Source organism: Eptatretus burgeri, chromosome 3, assembly GCF_056783735.1.
Source record: "Eptatretus burgeri isolate ZD-2024b chromosome 3, Ebu_testis_v1, whole genome shotgun sequence".
NCBI classification, from domain to species: Eukaryota; Metazoa; Chordata; class Myxini; order Myxiniformes; family Myxinidae; genus Eptatretus; species Eptatretus burgeri.
In genome coordinates this window covers 85,062,016-85,082,416 of record NC_140963.1, presented here as the reverse complement: position 1 = coordinate 85,082,416, position 20,401 = coordinate 85,062,016, and the positions used below count along the sequence as shown (strand labels likewise).

The window sequence follows — 20,401 nt, the reverse complement described above, 5'->3', positions numbered from 1 at the left end:
TATACATATACATATACATATACATATACATATACATATACATATACATATACATATATATATATATCCGGGCGTAGTGGCGTGCGCCTGTAATCCGGCTACTTGGAGGCTTGGGTTGGAGGATCGCTTGAGGACGGGAGCCCTGCACTGGGCCGCGCTATGAGAGGGTGTAGGGCAGCCCAGAATCATGGTGAAACCCAATCCTTATCCCTGTGTCGTAAGAGGCGACCAGGGTTGCGTCAGGAGGGGCATCCAGCGTAAAACCTGTGCCAAGTCAGTATGCGGATCATAACGGATGATCTGCTGTGGCGACCCTTAACGGGAGCAGCCGAAGGACGAACAACAACATATATATATATATGTATATATATATATATACATACATATATATATACATACATATATATATACATACATATATATATATATATATATATACATATATATATATACATACATATATATATATACATATATACATATATATATATATATATATATACATACACACACACTAGCAGGGATACCCGTGCTCCGCATAGGAATCCCGTGGATGACGGCGGGTCTGAAGGAGTATATGTCACAGTTAATTGTAAAATTGTAGAGGCTGCCACCATTATTATTTTTTTTTCATCACCACTATAATATTATATTTCCCCCACCATGTTTTATATGCAGAAGACTCGAGTTTAAAAATGTTAAGATTTATTGCTGCATCAGATAAAAAAAACCATAATGCCTCAACAATGTTAGGCTGGTTTCATGTCATCATTTGCGACTTAATTAATTCTCATTCTCTAGCAAATTCCATTGGTCCCATGTCAATCGGCTGAACTTGAAAAATTAACGTTACGCAATCAGGTGATGACGTCATAATTCAGAAACCGGGAAGTCGGAAGTCATTGTCTTCAATTGACTGCAGCATTATTGTTTCATTCTATTGCAAATGGCGTTGGCCCCATGTCAATCGGCTGAACTTGAAAAATTAACGTTACGAAATCAGGTGATGACGTCATAATTCGGAAACCGCAAGTCGGAAGTACAATTCTTTTACATCGGGACACTCCCGGGTACATGTTCTGTCAGCATGTGAAGTTTGGTGAGGATCAGTCCAGTACTTTTCGCGTGCATAGGTCACAGACAAACACACTTTCAACTATATATATATATATATGTATATATATATATATATATATATATATATATATATATATATATATATATATATATATATATATATATATTTAGTGTGTGTGTGTGTGTATATGTGTATATGTGTATATGTGTATATGTGTGTGTGTGTGTGTGTGTGTGTGTGTGTGTGTGTGTGTGTGTGTGTGTGTGTGTGTGTGTGTGTGTGTGTGTGTGTGTGTGTTTCAACTTATTTCCATCTTCTTTACCCCTGCCCTAACGTATGTACATAACAAATATAAATATATATATATATATATATATATATATATATACATATATATATATACATATATACATACATACATACATACATACATATACATATACATGGGGCTGCAAAAGTAGGTATACAGTGATGAAAACAAGTACAGTCCCTAATGTATATATATATATATATACACAGTCATGCGCCGCTTTACGACGTTCCGGGCAATGACGGATCGCATATACGAAGGATCTGCCAGCTCTGAGGAAAAAAAAAAAATGTTGCTGAAAAATTCCTATTGCCGAGTGATGTTGTCGACGTAGCGCTGCCAGTCGTATAAAAATAGTACATACAATTATGTACACTGTACAGTACATAATCCTTCATAATGATAATAAACGACAGTGTGGCCCTGTTATAATGCGATCGTTGAGGTCCATAAAATGTCATCGCGAAAAAACAGGATCGTGCTAAATCGGGATTCAAGGAAATCGGCTTTCAAACTGAACCAATGTTTCCACGTTTACCTTCCAGAAAGTAAATTACCTTTGAATTGAAGAATTCCGCGAATAAATCGTTGTTACAGTCGAAATTAAAACACGAATTTATTTTTGGTGAAGGTTTTCATGTTGTGAAAACAATCGCTCTGTTCCGAAAATATATATCACAACTGACAGGAGCTCGTTTCTTCATTTATAAATTATAACATCGATACAATGATTACGTATTTATAAAATCCAAATGCTATTTATTCATCTTTCTATAATCGATGCGAGAGGAGATTGTAATCTGCTGCTAACAACACCGATGGCCGTCATGAATAGCACAAAGGTAAAACTAACGCGTCTTCCGTCTCTCTTGGATGTGTTACAATTGCCGACAGTATTCAGTACAGTAACATGCTGTACAGGTTTGTATCCGAAGAGCAATACGCTACACCGCGACACCATATAGCCTAGGTGTGTAGTTTTGTGTAAGTACGATGTTCGAAAACAAAAACGAAAAAAAAAATTATGTTCGCACAACGACGACCTCGCTTAACGACACGTTTCTCAGAACGTAACCCCGTCGTTAAGTGGCGCATGACTGTAGAGATATATATATATATATATATATATATATATATATATATATATATATATATATATATATATATATATATATATATATATATTCATTGTTACAGCTGTGGAAATTCGCAGAGCACCATAGGTCCTTAGATCAGTTATGTCGATAAGTCTGTGTTCAGATAGATTTCCCCACTGATGTTTAACGGGCAATTATTCGTGTAACAGGGCTGTGATCTTTGAGGTAGTGTTATTCTTTTGCTGTCTTTATTTTGGAACAACCACTAACCACAACGCCCACCGCGCCACCAACCACAACAACCACGATCACCAACAACCATGCTACACCACCATTACTACCACCACAAAGTGCCAGCCATGCCATGTTAACCACAACCTTCACAACCACACCACCACGTTTCCACCTCAGTAATGGTTGCCAGGAGCCTGGATTCGTCAAAGAAAGCACGACGACGGCACCCCATCCCCGCCCCCCCTTTTTCCCCTCCACGAATGACATGTCCGCCGGCAATGCGGGGGATTCAACCCTCCAGGAGAAGAATGAAGACAAATACAGCGGCGGCGAGCGTCCCCGATTTGGCGGAAAAACGCTCCCTTCGAGACGTTTCTCGCGCGTGCTGGAAGAAGGGGCGGGGGGCGAACCGGGGGCTATAAAAAGACATCTGAGGAGCGTAAAAGAGTCGTTGTCGCTTTTGGCGCCATTGTGAAAGAGTTGTACTCATTGTCGCTTTTGGCACCGTTGTCGCCGTGGTGAAAGAGTTGTAGTCGTTGTCGCTTTTGGTGCCGTTGTCGCCGTGGTGAAAGAGTTGTCGCCTTTGTCACTTTGGTTGTCGAGTGGTCGCCATTCGTGGCTGGGTCGTGGGTTGTGAGGAAGACGCTCCGGATCGCGCCCTCGCTCTCGGGGTTGTCGAGTCAGGAGGAGACGCCAGCGGCGAAGGCTGGGACCGGAGGACGGAGCCCCGCGAACCCGACCACCCGGTCACATTTTTCTTTTCTCTTTCTTTATTTTCGGGGTGTTTGTGTGTGTGTTTGTGGCGCCGTCCATAAGTAAAAACTGTATAAGTGACTGTGCATAATAAATAGACGGTGGTAGCTCTTTGTCTTGCTCGCGTCTTGTCCCTACCCCCATTGATTGCATACATGACTGCATATGTGTTGTGTGTGCAAATAAATGTGCTTGTTTAAATGTCACCTATTCGTTGCATCCTTTCCCTTGATTGAACTGCCATATTGCACTCGGAAGATAGTTGGTTGTTAAATAACCGATAATAGAATCGGGTCCAACGGGGCCTCGCGATAATACCCCGCTCGGTTATCCCAAAACGAAGCGAGCTGCTTAAGCGGCTCGTTTCAAGCGGGCCCCGTTGAGGTACAATCTCTCGGTAATCTACCTGCACGATTAATTAGGTAAATCGAAGATTCGGCGATCGGACCGTCACGCGCAGGTAACATACGGACAAGGTTCTGGTGTGCTTAAAACACACCCGTGGCTGGTTTTCGGCGTTGATCCGGAAAGCCACGACTCGATTGTCCGTTTGGTGGGCGAAGCGGCCGCTATTGGTTAAACGCGGTCGTTCGCACGCCGGCGGGCGAGAATCTGTAACAATAAAAAAAAAAAATATATATATATATATATATATATATATATATATATATATATATATATATATATTTTGTTGTGGTTACCAAATTCGCAAACCACCATTCAGGTCCCTTAGGTGAGGTATCTCGGTAAGTGCATGTGTAGTTAGGCCCAAACCCGTTGTCTAGTGGGAATACATGTCATTTATGCGAGCTGCGACTCTTCAGGATAGCCGTTTTTCTTTTACTATCTTTATTTTGGACCAACCGCCATGATTACCACCACAACCACAACATCAACCACCAACCACACCACCGCTTCACCACAACCGCCACGACCTTCACGTCACACCTCGCAACCGTAGCATCGCCACCGTTCTTGCCCCGCCTGTGGGTACCGGTGTTGGACTCGTGCAGGGCGCACGTTGAACAGCGTGTACAAAATCACGGATTTTGTGCTTCAAAAACGGATCAAAAACGACACACGCCCACTTTTTGCCGTCCAATCGGTGAGCGAGGGGCGATTTGGCCCCGCCTCCAGAACGATCGATATATGCAAATTTGTGGATCAAAAAGCCTTCACGCCCACTTTTTCTCGGGCCAATGGGGAGCGAGGTGAAAGGTCAAAGGGAGGGGGTCAAAGGCGAAGCTACGGGGGGATAAAAGGACGGTGTTCGTCAGTCAGCAGAGAGAGAAGAGTGTGGAAGTCTGGAGCCCGAAGCCTGCAGTAGCTGGAGAAGCTGAAGAGAGTCGAACGAGGAGAGCCCAAAGAAGAGTCCAGGGTGGAGAGTCCAGAGGCGGAGAAGCGGCAGCGGCGAAGGCAGACGAGGGGGTGCTCGCGACGGTGCCGGGAGCTGCGCGCCCGAGGAAGGCCGGCGGCGCTGACCTGGCCGAGGTGGAGACGCACACCAGGGATAATAAAGATCCTCTATACCCCGAGCATCAGCAACCCCCTCCTGTTTCCCCCCGCGCTGAGATAGTGCGACCAAGGGGGCCCCTTTTCCCACCCCCTGCCTGGCACTGTCCGCGAGGCCTGCGGAGTGAGGCGCCATCGCCGCTCCGCGTCTCATCACCAGACGGGTAGGCGCGACCCGGTCTCGGCCTCAGGCCCGCCTCATCCTTGAGGATATTCTTTCCTTGGTTTTGGGTATGTGTTGTCGGCGCCGTCTGTGAAGTAGAATTGTACAAGTGTTGCCGTGTGCTCGGTAGTCGGTATTAGCTCTGCACTGTGTTTTCACTTTTATATTGCTTTTTGTGTAAATGGAATTGTGTTTTCTTTTTTTTTGTGTGCATTTGGTGGAATTGTATTTGTGTGCTTCCCGTGTGCCGCGAATAAATGTGCTTTATTGTTGAACTGTTCTCCCGCTTCGCTTCGTCTTTTCCTCCATTGAACCCTCATCTTGCTTCACGTAAAGGGTTGGTAGTGGGCTGAGTACGCCCGATAATTAATCGAACCGTCGAGGTCGACGATAACACCGCTCGGTTATTCTGATAGTACGGAACGGGTCGCTTAAGTGGCCCGTGTCCGAAGTCGACCTGCGGCGAGGTGCGATCGCCCGGTCTACCCTCCGCGTGGGTACTTAGGTAGGTCGAATTTGGCGAGCAACCCTATCCCACGCGGGGGCTGATTGGCTCGATCGCGGTGAGACCGAAAGGTCCACCCGTGACTGGTTCCCGGCGTTAGTCCGAGAGGGTCACGACTGGATTGTCCGTCCGGTGGGCGACGTGCCGCGATTCGAGTTACGTGGCCGTTCGCACGCCGGCGGGCGCGAAAACCGCAACAATATATATATATATACACATATATATACATACACATATACAAATACTGTTACGGCTGTGGAAATTCGCAAACCACCATTCAGGGCCCGTAGGTGAGATAACTCTAAGTACATGTGTAGTTTTCCCCAAACCTGTTGTTTAGAGGGAATTTATGCGATTCATTCGGGCTGCGACGCTTTGAGATAGCCGTTTTTCTGTTCTATCTTTATTTTGAACCAACCACGTCTCAACCGCCATCACACAACAACCACCTTAACCACCACGCCAGCCATCATCACCAACTACAACCACGCTCCAACCCTCAAACAACAACAACGCCAACAGCCACAACTTTTACCTTCACAACTCAATCCCGCAAACATCGCATCACCGTCATTCCCAAACGGCACCATAACCATCAAACCACCACCGATAAACCCTCCAACACCCTCACCACTCTCCTACGACCATTCCCGCACCACCTGTGAACACTGAGCGTTGGGCTGTCTTGGGCTCGTTCAGGATACGCACCGAGCCGCAAGTGCAAATAGCGGCCTTTCCGAGGAAGAATTCGGATCAAGAACGCGACACGCCCACTTCTGATCTGTCCAATTAGCAAGCGCGGAGCGGTTTGGCCCCGCCTCCAGGTGCGTCCGTGTGAAATCGAAATATGCAAATTCTAGGATCAGGGGAGGTTCACGCCCACTTTTCCTCCGTCCAATTGGCGAGCGTGGCTCCGCCCCCGAGGTGATCCTGATCCGGATATTTGCATCTTCTTTTCTCCTGCCGGCCTATAAAACGGCGAGCGCAAGGCGAATCGGGGAAGTCAAGTCGGGTCTGGAGAGCCGAGTGGAGCCCGAAGTCTGGGGAGAGTCAATTTTTGGTTGGAGGCTAGAGTGTGGCAGCAGCAGAGTGTGGTAGCTGCAGAGAGTGGAGTCGGGTGGCGAAGGCATCGAGTGGGTTCTGCAGTCGGCTGAGGAGAGTTGTGGGAAGAGGCTGAGGAGCTTGGGTCCGAGGCGAGAAGGACAGCGGTCAGCGACGAGGTCGCGGTGGGAGATCGCTCGTCGCGGGACCCAAGCAAGCCAGCTATTCTCCTCCCCCAGAGCATCAACAATTCCCCCTTTCCCCCGCGCTGAGATAGTGCAACAAAGGGGGCCCCGTTCCCACCTCACTCCAAACGTCGTGCCAACAAAACCTGCGAAGGAACAAGGAGTCGGGGCACAGCCACGCGGCCACATCTGCGGCTCGTCCACCAACGCGTCACGAGGATGCGGGTAGGACCCCCCCCCCCGGTCTCGCGGGCCTGGCCGCTCCTTCAAGTTACGCACGAATATTGGCCTATAGGCACGTCTGCCCCCTCGTCTATGAGGGTGGCTTCTTTCCTTTGCTTTTGAGTGAATGTGTGTTGGCGCCGTCTGTGAAGTAAAACTGTGTAAGTGTTGCCGTGTGTACGCGTATTCGGTAGTAGCTCTGCAATGTTGCTTTTGTTTTATTTGATACAAGTGCAGTTTGGCTGTATATGTGTGCTTTCCGTGTGTCGCGTAATAAATGTGCATTGTGTGAAATGTTTTCCCGTTTCGCTTCGTCCTTTCTTTATTGACCCTCCATCCTGCTTCACGTAAAGGGTAGCACGGAACGGACCGCTTAAGCGGTTCGTGTCCGGAGTCGGCCTGCGGCGAGGTACGATCGCCCGGTTTACCATCCGCGTGGGTACTTAGGTAGGTTGAGTTTGGCGAACAACCCTATCCTACGCGGGTGGCAGATTGGCACGATTGTGGTGAGGTCGAAAGGCCCACCCGTGACTGGCTCCGGGCGATAGTTCCCAGAGAGCCACGACTGAATTGTCTGTCCGGTGGGCGAGGCGGCCGCCATTCGAGTCGAGCAGCCGATCGCACGCCGGCGGGCGTGAATTCGCAACAATACACACACACATTATATATATATATATATATATATATATATATATATATATATATATATATATATATATATATATATATATATATATATTGTTGTAGATTTCCCGCCCTTCGGCGTGCGAACGACCGCGTCTAACCAATAGCGGTCGCTTCGCCACCGAACGGACAATCCAGTCGTGACTTTCTGGAACAACGCCAGAAACCAGTCACGGGTGGGTTTTTAATCCCACCACAACCTTGTCCGCACTCTACCCGCGCTACAGGGTCCAATCGCCAAATCTTCGATTTTCCTAATTATTCGCGCAGGGAGGTGACCGAGAGATTGTACCTCAACGGGACCGCTTGGAAACGAGCCGCTTAAGCAGCTCGCTTCCTTTTGGGATAACCGAGCAGGGTATTATCGCGCAGTCCCATTGGACCCGATCACTTTACCGGCTATTTAAAAACCAACTATATTCCAAGTGCAAGATGGGGCAGTTCAATGAGGGAATGGACGCAACAAACAGGTTGACATTCACACAAGGACATTTATTATAATAAAGCACGTATGCAATTAAACAAGGCAAAACACGCATGCAATTATACAAGCAACAAAAGCACGACAAAAGAACGATAACCGTCTACTTATTATGTGCAGTCACTTGCACTTAACAGCAGTTTCTACTTATTAGACGGGCCCACGGACACACGTACGCGCGCGCGCGCACGCACGCACGCATGCGCACACACACACACGTAATGGTGGCTGAGGCCTTTAATAACGGGCTCCAGCTCGGAGGACAGTTGAGCTGAAACCCAGAACCTATCTTGAACCTCTCCACCTCGTGTGGTCTCCAAGTTGTTCGGACCCGGGCTCCAGCGAGAGCAAGCTGGATCCAATCGCCGTGATCCTTCCCGAGCTCCCGCGAATCCTCCCGCGCTTCTCAACACGTGCTGGTGAGATGAGGCGCCGATCCTTCCCGTCGATGCGCCGCTTCCCCGAGGAACCACCTCCAAGAAGAGGTCGATGAGTCGCACCAAGCCGGGAACCAAACGGAGAACAAAGAGCTCCAAGAACCAAGAAGAACAAAAAGAAGAAGAAGAAGAAGCCACCATTCACAGCTCGAGCTGAGCAACCGGCTCAACTTCCTTCCAAAACATAGCAGCTCGAAGCAAAAAGCTCTCCCGAGCCAAGCAGAAGCCGAAGCTCACTGAACCACCAAAGCAAAAAGCCTCCTCCCGAGCCAGGCCTCAGCTGAAGCTCACCGAGCCAGCCGAAGCAAAAATAACTTCCGAAGGCCTCAACCCTAACCCAAGCCAAACAGGTCCCGAAGGTCTGCTGAACGGCTACTCTCTACTCCCTTCTCCAACTCTGCCCTCTCCTACTCTGCCCCTGAACAAAAGGAAAAGATCGCCTCTCATCCTTCTAAGCCCCCCCCCTCCATGCCCGGCGTGACTTATGCCCTCGTGATCCATCCCATCGCTCAACCACGGGTGGGAGGGAGTTGTTGACATCATGAGTCACGCGACGGCAGGGTTCTTCCTCTTCGCAGAAGAGGGGGAGGGATGTCTCCATTGTTCGTTCCCTAACTATTAAATCGATCTATAGCGCATCTAATCGATTTCTGAACATTTCAACAATGGAAGGTGAGCTATCTAGGGAACAAGCACTTATCGACATAGCTGACGAAAGGAACCTGTATGTTGTGTGCAATCGAATTCCCAACTTCGTAACAATGTATATATATAAATATATATATATATATATATATATATATATATATATATATATATATATATATATATATATATATATATATATATATATATTTTGACCCAGACACAATAACGGAAAGTTTCTCAATGATGTCGGCCGTTTGTTAAAATGTTATTTAAAGGCTGTGACTTAAAATAATGAAAAGTTTATAAAGCCCATTCTCATTATATTGTCATAAACGCTATTGTACCTATTACAATTACTGCCAGTTTTCTGTTGTGTTTTTCTATGATCAGCAGATATGTAAGACATTGTAAACCACAAACCATTGTGTTATCTGCACCAAATTGCAAACGTGAGAAAGAAAGTTAAAATGACAGGTGTTTCTGGGTTTGGGAAGCCTTACATATGAAACCAAAACAGGACAAAAATATGGATCAATGAGCTGGATGAAAAATTTACCACTTCCTCATGCATTCTCGATTGCATATAAGTTAAACAATACTCCACAAACACGATATCTAATTTGGTTTGAAAGCACCGGATCCTCCTGTTGAACAACAATTGTCAAAACTGATCAATTCGACACCCTGTTGAAAAATGTGTGGCTATCGAGTATGTTATGGTTGCTTATTTGGTAAACTACAGCGACCCAAAGGAAATTATTTTGACGACGACTTAGGGTCACTTCACAAATTCTGTGTTGAATGAAGAGAGGTGATTGCATAAAAGGGCAATGTACTGTCCTGATAGGTGGGGGGGGGGGGGCAGCAGGTAGGTGGAACGAGCAAGGGAATGCACCAATTGGATAGGAGGAGAGGAGATGAAATACAGGAACCTGTAATTAAAAGGGTTGAGGTCATGGGTAAGGCAGATAAATAGAAAAGATGGTGGCATGAGATTGTGCGCTATCAGCCGATAGGGTCCGAGAGCAAAGAGTGTGATGGTATTATATGTGTAGAAGAGTCAGGAAGCGGTTCAATAAGTGGGACAAGTGAGAAACAAATGAGTTGAAATGTGCAGTCAGCATGGATTATGGAAGATTAACCAGGTGGGGGCTATTTTAAGAGCATGTGCATCTTGGAGAAGCTGAGGAGGATCAGAGGGCTGAGGAACAGAGAGTAATACCTCAGGAGAGGCGGTAAACCAGAGGCCATCAGACCTGCCTGCAATGTGAGAAGAATAGTTCTCATTAATGGAGATGCCAATAATGTTGAGAGTTTCAGATGACCCAGAATCCAGGAGTGAAAGATGTAATGCTGGGGTCACAACCAATGTAGGAGAGCAGTATTCCTTCAAGCAAGAGACAAATCTGTGAATCCTTATCCCAGACACGTGGGAATCTGTGAGAGGGTAGAGCATCACCTATGGTCAAGTGATTCTCGTCCTGCTTTCAAGGGAATTTGCACATTGTGTTCCTCCAAGCCCATCCCTCGGTGTACTGCAGGTAGAGTGGAGGGTGATAAGCTCTTGACAAAGGAGTCTGAAGTGAAGGCTCGATGGGTCGGTTACTTTGAGTGGCTATTCCAGGCTGATCCACCAGCTGTCGAGTTGGATGTCAGGGGTGTTACTATCCCCATTGCTGACCCATCTTAGTTTGTGGAAACACAGGCTGCGGTGAACCAGTTGAAATGGGGTAAAGCTCCAGGGATCTGTGGCATCCATGCTGAACTTCTCAAGGCTGGTGGAAATGCTGTGCTCGTGTTATTGCATGCAGCTCTGTACTCTGCCTGGAACACAGGCATCATCCCAACTGACTGGAAGAAGGGGCCTTGGTGTCCCTGTCTGGAAAGAGAAGGGTGATCAGCAGGACTTCAACAACGACTGAGGGGTGACGCTGCTCTAAGTGCTGGGCAAGCAAGGTCTTTCCTCGGATAGTTCTTGATCGGGTTCATCAACGTCTGCTTGAGCACCAGCGTCCAGAGCAGTCAGGCTTTACACCAAAGAGGTCAACGATTGACCATACCCTTACTCATCGGGTCCTCACCGAACGCAGACAAGAGTTTCGGCAGAGGCTGCTTGCAGCCCATGTTGATCTCTATAAAGCGTTTGATTCAGTGAATCGGGATGTCCTCTGGAGGATCTTGGTCTTCGTGGGGTGCCACCAAAACTGATCAATCCGATATCTGAACTATAGTCTGGTACCGAGAGTGCTGCAAGATGTGGTGATACCATCTCTGACTTATTTCCAGTTGTTACTGGGGTTCACCTGGAGTGTGTACTGGACCCCACACTTTTCAGCGCTTGTACGGACTTGATTCTGGGGAAGATGTCGGAGAGATCAAACTGTGGTGCATAGTTTGGCAATGTCAAGATCTCTGACATTGATTTCGCAAATGATGCAGTCATCTTTGCAGAGATTCTGGATATCATTTTGGGGACCTCGAGGTGCTGAATGAGGAGTTAGAGCCACTGGGATCACGGGTTTCCTGGGTCAAACTAAGATCCAAGCTTTCAATGACATATTGTTGTGGGGCCGGGTCTCGGTGGCGAGCACGACCGCTAGATGGTGCAGTAGAGTCGGCTCCACCGAACACCCGGAATTTATAGGTCGTCACCCCGGATAACTCCGGAGCCGACGGGTCCCTTATCGGACCGAAGATCGCCAATAGGTTGATCGAGTGGGATAGGGTCGATTGCCAATTTCAATTTACCTAAATACCCACGTCGTCGAAACTACCGGGGAAATTCACCCTCGGCAGGATCTGCGCAATCCGGGCCGTTACCGAGCCGTACCCCAAGCAGAGAGTACCAGAATCCTGCCGGGCTGATTGCACGATTTCGGCAGCAATGAGGCCTCCTAGTTCCCGTTTGCAGCGCGGCACACCAATGATAGAAACAGAAACGAGCTGGTACACTCAACAATAGGGGTATTTATTTTACAATAGGGGGAAAGGAACACACAAAGAGCAGAGCTATCACAACTATAAGGAATGCAATGTACAATGAGCAAAAGAAAGCACTTACACAATTCTACTTGAAGCCGGGCACACACACACACACACACACACACACACACACACACACACACACACACACACACACACACACACACACACACACACACACACACACACACACACACACACACACACACACACACACACACACACACACACACACACTTGGACCCAGTCAGGTCTTTATTGAAGGCTTCCAGCTTGAGGAAAGGTGAGCTGGAGACCAGAGCCTGTGTTTGGACCTGTCCACCTCGTGTGGTCTTCGACGATCCGGCTCGGCAGGACTCCAACCCGCAACACGATGCCGCTCCAAGCACCAGGTACCGCGATCTCCAATCGACCAAGATTGAGGAGAAGATCAAAGGCGACGATGACCCAGGACCAGACGAACCAGCCAACACCAAGACCCACGACCCCCAAGACGACGATGACTTTACGACGACAACCACCCCCAGCCTGGAGTTCCTTTATTTTCCTCCGGGGTGAGAGAATCACCATCTGAGGTGATCTCAACCCCATTGGCCGGGGTACCTTGGGAAAGTCGCCTTCTGTGACGTGATTGGACAAGGGGCACGCCCCTGCCTTCCTGGGCGGAGTCCCGGTCTGAGGTGATGGAAATCTCCGCCCACGTACGTGGCTGAACGCACGTGCGCAATGGCGTCGGTGTGTGAAGTGAAGTGAAGGAGATTTGTTGTAAACGAAACTCCACAGCACACACATGTAATTCCCGTTAGACACAGGTAGGGGGCCCTAACTATAAATACACACTTACCGATATAACTGTTCTAAAAGGACCTGAATGGTGAGTGCTCATTGCTGCCAGATTCGTAACAATATTAGATGTTGCTATCCTGTCTGTACCTGTTTGTGGCAAGGATGTTGAGGTCACAGAGAGATTCACTTTTCTTGGCAGTGATATTCATGTCTTTGCTGGCTGTGAGCCACAGATCAATAGACGTCTGGGTCGGGCCTGGGGAGTTATGAATTCACTGGATCCTCGGGTGTGGCGCTGTCAGTACCTGTGCAGGAGGACAAAAGTCCGAGTCTTCACGTCCCTGGGGCTTCCAGTCTTGCTCTACGGATGTGAGACTTGGACTCTGACCAGGGATCTGAGACGGCGACTTAATTCCTTTGGTAAAGGTCTCTTTGGAGAATGCTTGGCTATCGCTGGTCAGACTTTGTGTCCAACGAGCAGTTGCTGAGAGAAACACAAATGAGATTTGTTACCTGCATAGTCCATGAGCGTTAGCTGTGGCTGCATGGACATGTGGCTCGTTTTCCTGACACTGATCCTGCTAACCAGATTCTCTCAGCGAGGAAGCCTCGTGAGTGGAGCAGACCAATGGGCCAACCACATGCCTCGTGGTTGCAGCAGGTTGATCAGCATCTCAAAATGGGGATGGGCCAGGCATCTGCCTGGAGGATGGCCAGACAGAGGCTCCTGGAGCACCGGCGGAAAGTGGACGCAGCGACGCACTGCTCCAGCACATGCTCCCATACCTGACCTATGGACCTATGGACAAAGGCCTTGTACGCTGAGTAGTTCTGATTTTTCAAGAATGACTTTGAAGTTCAGAAGATGCCCATTCTGCAGCTGGCTTTGGAAGCCAACGTTGATATGTGGCCAGCCCAGGGAAAGGTCATGCGTCATACAAGAGATTGAACTTTCCTGGTGGTTGACTATGGAAATAGATAGATGGATAAATTCAACAATAAGGTGAGACTGAAATTTGTCAGAGTTGAAAGACATGATCTATTTGTCACATCATTCAATCAATTATTCCAGATCAGCAGTGATTTCAGATGCAGTTCTGCCTGCCTATCAGTGGGAAACAGTCTTTCATCATATAATGTGGAATCATCTGCAAAGAGGGATTTTTTTTTTTACCACCATGCACATGAAGTGAAAAGCGGGGTTAAGCAATTGCCTCATTTTGTGTCTACAGATGTCATGGTCGACAAACTACTTGATTTCAATTGATCGTTATATTTTGACCATTGTAGAACATGGTTCGGAACACGAACCTGCAATTTAGCGGTACTTTGGCTCTGAATTTGGAAAATTGTATGGAATCTTGTCCCGAGCATGCATGCGCACAGCGGAGAAGGGTAATTAAAAAAAATATTTTCTGCCTGCCTGGGAATCAAACAAAATTGAAAATCATTCCAAACAGGAAACTTACTGTTGAGAGGGATGTCATAAAGGACACAAACAACAGGTACGAATAACGAATTTAACGTGTTCAACAAGGTGTTGTAAAAGAAGGTGCATCACCTCCAAAAAAAGTTTTGTTTTGTACAACCTTTAAAACTTTTATTTTTTTTCAAATGAATTACATTCTTGAGCAGTGTAAAGAACAAATCGCTTTCTTGGCATTTCCAAAAACCTTCCGTTTAGCAGTGTTTGGACAAAATATTACACACTATTTTACGCCATCTCGACAAATCAAATTTACCGCTCGATGTCTCAGTGTTAGGGAATATCGAGATTCAGATAAAATGTCCGGCTTGTCGGAAACGAAAAGCAAGAGTTGAGAAGACTCTTCCCATGAACTTTTTCTCAAGACTACGTGGGGTAAGGTGTTCTTTGAACTTGAGGTTAGAGCATGGAAAAAGTCGTTTATGTATGCAAGGAACAATACTGGGGCTAAGACATTGCTTTGTGCATGCCAGCCTCAAGTGGGAGAAGGAAGGAAAGGATTACATTGATAGCAACGTCATGGCGGTGCCAGTGAAGGTAAAGGGGCCGTATACTACATATACAGCGAGATTTGCCACAGCGCAGGATGCCCCTCTACCATATGCACAATAAGTGTCCATAGACATGGTCCTGACACCTCACTTGGTAGTTATGAGCCCTGGCCACTGCTGGAAGAGAAGCTGGAGAATGTTCAAATCTGAGTGATGGGATGGAGTCCATAATGAAGAGATCAGGCCGATTGAAAAAGAAGGAAATACAGCATCACACAACGTTGGCAGCCACGATCGATTCCATGACTGTTTCTATAATTTGAAGTGCTGGCCTGGAGTTGATAGGATGTTTGTACACCTATATTGTGAATGGGAGTGGTGTTAGTCGTCTTTCAGGTAGATTGGAGACAGCCAAGAGCAAAAAGGCAGGGTGAACGGAGCAGAAAAGGCGAAGAAAGATCAGCAGAGCAGGATTTGAGAATACGGACACTGATGGTATCTGGGCCATCGCCGATGCACGCGGTCGAGGCTGGAAAAACAACAAACTTTGTGCCTTATAAGATGTGAAAGAAACAGAGTGAAGTTGGCAGTGGGGATGACGTATGAGCAGGTAAAGTTGGCACAGTTGTTGTTTCGGATGCAGCCTGTGGCTGCTATTTGCATCTTTTTTTATGGAAGCATGGCCGGACCGCTGATGCAGTGCCCCCATTACCAGAAAGCCAGTACTCATTCTTCTGACCTCAGAAGATGACAGGCAGAATCAAGCCATGTGGTGTTATTTAACAGCACGGAAGGGGCTCAAACTGAAGACTCAAAGATCTTAAGCCAGCTACCTTCATCGTTAAACAAACACCAGGCTGAGTGGGAGACGTGGGGGCAATGTGATGGGGACATAAGAATTTGAGGCAATCACCAAGTTGACACATTCTGCCCAAGACCTCATTTTACTCCCAAGACTATTCCTTTTCATGCTGTTTGTCCAGACTCTGGTTCAATGCAAGCCCCATGTTCACACCTTCCCCTGCTGTTTATAACCTCTGTCGTCTTTGCCTCCCATGTTGTTTGTAACACCTTTTTCTCCTATTACTTTGCAAGGAACCAAAAGCAAAACGGGTTTAAGCAGCAAACGTGTATGCATGCCTAATGGCTTCGCAGGTGACAGTACTGTACTACAGACATACAAATACTCGCTAATTGCGGTCTTTAAAGGACCTCGGCCTTTTACATTCTATCGACAAGCTCCGAATCAGTCCTTAAAGTCCCACTCAAATCGAGAGGTTTGGGGGGGGGGAGAACAGTCCACACCTGTGGATGACGACGACTTCACACTCACCTGTTCGACCCTTTGTACGGTACAGCTGGATCCCAGGCGGGTCTATTTCGGCGAGAGACACGTGTGGTGGAAACGAACTTGTGAGTTAATAATTACGCACAGTGATATACGTGTTCGACTCGAATGACGACTCTTATCTGACTTATTCACCCAACCTTGGCCTGTTGTTTTTATTAAACCTAACTATGTATACAAACTTCATTGTGACATCAGAATTTAAACAAAAGGAGATTTGGAAGATCTTATTCGACCAACTTATTCAAAGCATTTGCAACCTCCACCTTCACAACTTAGTTGAAAAACCTGCTAAAAGCACATACGGCCGGACCAGTGGGACAGGGCGCCAAACTTGGGACAGACTCCCTTGAAAAAAATTAATAAATGGGACTCAGGTGGCCACTGGAGACCACCTTGCAGGGTGAAGGGGGGCAATGTCCCTTGAAGCAACGAGGGTCTTAATATTTCAACAAGCTTTGAGATTTATGGATATAAATATGCCCAAGATGGTTTTTGAGCACGTCATGGTCATCCTGTATATGTATGTACAGGTCTGCGGCATCATGGAAATTTATATCAAGACTGAAATAAGCCAAAATACTGAGAATATGGGATGAATGGTGTTCCAGGAAGGTATGAAACGGTACACTTCGGTATAAAACGAGGCGATCACATAAAATAACGAGTGGCTGGCTGCTCACAGAGTCTGGGGAAGGTGGGTGAGTTTTAGATTTTTTTTTGACATAGACCGACGAGCATTGTCTTAACTCTTAAAAGGAAGAAACGAGTTGGTTCGGTCGGATCGATTGTACTTTGGGTATAAGAGAGAAGTCTGGATTGAAAGGAGAGGTTCTCTTGTTCAAGTTCCATCAGAGCTGCTTGTGACACAAATCAGAGGTTCCAATGGACCTTCATCAAATATATATGGATGCTGTAAACCGTATGCAGACCACTTTTATTAGTTTTAATCTCCAAAACCATGCACACTGTACCATGGATCATATGTCCATTTCAAAGCGTCACCCACCGCAGGTGGACATAGGTCACCACTGTGTGGCTGGGAGGACATCTCAAAAAGTTGTGGACAGATTCGGACGAAACTGGGTGGTTGGATCGGTGACAAGAACAAACCGATTTTTGTTCAGGTCCCGATCCAGATCCAGCCTTCCAGTGGGATACAAAACATAAACTGTTTAACATGTTTGAGGTATGCGCTCCACCGAATGTCGTTCTGCAGGACACGGTTGTAGCTGCTTATACCATCTATTTATACCGTTTTCTTCAGACAATACATTATACCAAGATGGCACACAGGAGTCCATTTACAGTGGAAGAGAGGCTGGGAGGAGTGGTGTGGTACCCCGAGAAGAGAAACACAAATACGATGATTAAACGTGCACAACAAGACATTGAGGAGTGTTTTGGAAAGCCAGCATGGTCAAAATCAAATCTTCATCTTTGGGAAAGAAAGTCATTTCAGACCGGAAGTGTCCTCGACAGCAAGTACAGTTGATAACCAGAAATTCGATATTATAAAATTAGAATTCGTCAAAAATTATAAGCAGCTAAAACAGTGTGCTGGGACTTATGACTCACCCTGTAGTTCTGCTTTGAAACCTCAACGTGAAACACCTGTAAAGATAAAACTGAAATTTTATCATTTGTGGTGAAAAGTTATAAAAAAAAAAAAACGGAACAGTGGTTTCTAAAATGCTTTGGAGAGTAGTAAACTATAACCAGAATGGTGATTACTTGTATAAAGTAAATAATTCGTTTTCAATGAGACCACAGTTGCTCTCCTAGAATCGTTAGCAATGAGGCACTGCTGACATCATGCATGGTTATATATGGCCTAATCTGAATGCAGAAAATCAAAAACATTTGCTCCAAACATGACAAAACTGCTGAAATAGATTCCGGTTGTATTTCATCACAACATTCTGAATTGTGGTGAACCGGCCACGCTTCCCATCCAGATCATCCAATAAATTTGAGAAAGTTAAATGGTTGCAAACTGGGATGGAGCACCACAACCCATTTGCATGATGATGGTGGAAGCATCAACCAATCTGAGCTGACTTGTAACAGGACAGTATTACTCGATACCCAGAGCCCTCATTTTGACTTCAATTTGAGAATGAAATGACAGCAAACACCAAAAAGGGTCCATTTGCGACAGGCACTCCCTTTACATATGTAAGCATGCGGAGGGTTCATATTATATCTGGATTCAGTCCCTGGCTGTTTGTATCTGACGATACAAAAAGATTCCCTTGCATGATTTCTGGATCGTAAAACACACCATCATTGTTAACCGGCTGTCCCATTCTCAATCTTGTTTATATATAATCACCGGTTACGACAATTTGCTATCACGTGCTCAGGAAGCGTACTCACCTTCAGCTGTCTAATCTGGGTCCAATTCCCAGCTTATCAACTGCAATCTTGGTATTTGCAGTCTGGAAATTGCAACATTAAGTTGCACCATATGAAGTTCCAAATTTCTGCCCTCACCTTCAGCAGCATGTGACCGGTCAAGGGTAGATTCTGAACCACGGGATAACCAGATATTTAGCGATTACAAAAGATCTAAATTTATTGCAAAACACCAAAACCAAACATAATAATTAAGGGAATTTACAATGCAGGTATGGACAAAAGTCCACATGATTATCATTCCATGTGCAGCCTGTGGCTGCTGGCTGCATCATGGCTTGGAGCGCGGATGTGCCACTGATACAGTGCCCCGTTACTAGTAAGCTGGCCTAGTAAGTCCAACCTCAGAAGGATGACAGGCTGAGTCAACACACCTGGCGTTATTTAACGGAATGACAAGGGCTCAAAGTCAAGACCCTAATCTCTTAAAGCCAGCCACTTTAACCGTTAAACCAACACCTGATTTTTATGTCCTGCTTTGAATGGACTTTTAGAGAATACTAGACAACCCGTGAAACTGTTGGGTTCCCGTTATGACAGCGGTTGAAGAAAAAAATAATTTAAAAAAGAAAAGCAAAAGATAGCTCCAGCGAACTACACCGCTGAGGTTGTTTGCATTGATAAAATACTCCCGAAGAGTACTTGACTGAATCGGGAATTGGTTTTTTAATAATTTTTTCGTTGCCCGATTGGAACGAAACTTGATACTGCACACCGCAGCAGAATGGTAAGGCGGCCCTAAAATATTTGCACTATCGTGTACCGTTTTGGCTGTATTACGGAACATACATATATACAAGATGAGAGTTTTAGTAATATATAGATAGATACCAAAACACCAATTTTTGTTTTATTTCTACAAATATAAGCATCAGAGATGGAGTGGGGCAAGACAGCCGGCACACAATGAACCACGTTATTTGAGCTCGAACCATAACTAGATCCACAGTCATCTTAATTTTAGCTTATCTGGAATTGGAATTCCAGATAAGGTATTGTCTTCGAACACTGTCCGTCCATCTGTCTCCTATTTCAACTGCTCCAGTCAAAATTTGACAGCAACATTCCACTCCTGACTGGTAACAGGGATTGAAAAGCTCGTTCCGGTCACGTGACCAAGTTGGTCAAACTTGCCGACTTCGTAAATTTCTTTTAAACAAGCTCAAATGAGCTCAAATCCTCGTTCTCTTAATGATGACGTCATAAAAACGAATATCACGTCACTGTGATGTATCAGGTTTGCGATAAATTATCTGTGCTAATGCCCGGCTTGATTCCCGCAAACAAAATTCAAATGCTTGCCTAGTTTCGGAGATAATGGTATAGATGATTTCCATTCGCGGCGATATTATGATGTCAACTTTTTTTCTCGGAAGAATTTCCAAAATCGGAGATAGTTACTGCCTGCGCGTGGGCTTTCTGCATATACATGGCAAGTTTCACGAAGATCCAATGAAAACTCTGGGTTGTGAAACAAAAATGTCCAAAAAGAGGAATGACGTCAAAAAAATTGAGATCACATAGTGATGTATCATATGTG

At 46.0% G+C, this 20,401-nt stretch overlaps 1 protein-coding gene across 2 annotated transcripts in view; it reads right to left on the bottom strand.

Moving 5' to 3' along the window:
* The window catches only part of LOC147030347 (uncharacterized), a 162,587-nt gene extending 146,011 nt beyond the window's left edge, over nucleotides 1-16,576 (bottom strand). The window contains exon 1 of one of the 2 annotated variants that reach the window (XM_085874291.1): nucleotides 16,429-16,576. The gene's annotated coding sequence lies outside the window, so the exon portion shown is untranslated. Of the gene's footprint in view, nucleotides 1-1,945; nucleotides 2,436-16,428 lie in introns of those variants that run through there. The other variant, XM_085874293.1, reaches the window with a different exon arrangement.
* Between the last annotated feature and the right edge of the window lie 3,825 nt (nucleotides 16,577-20,401).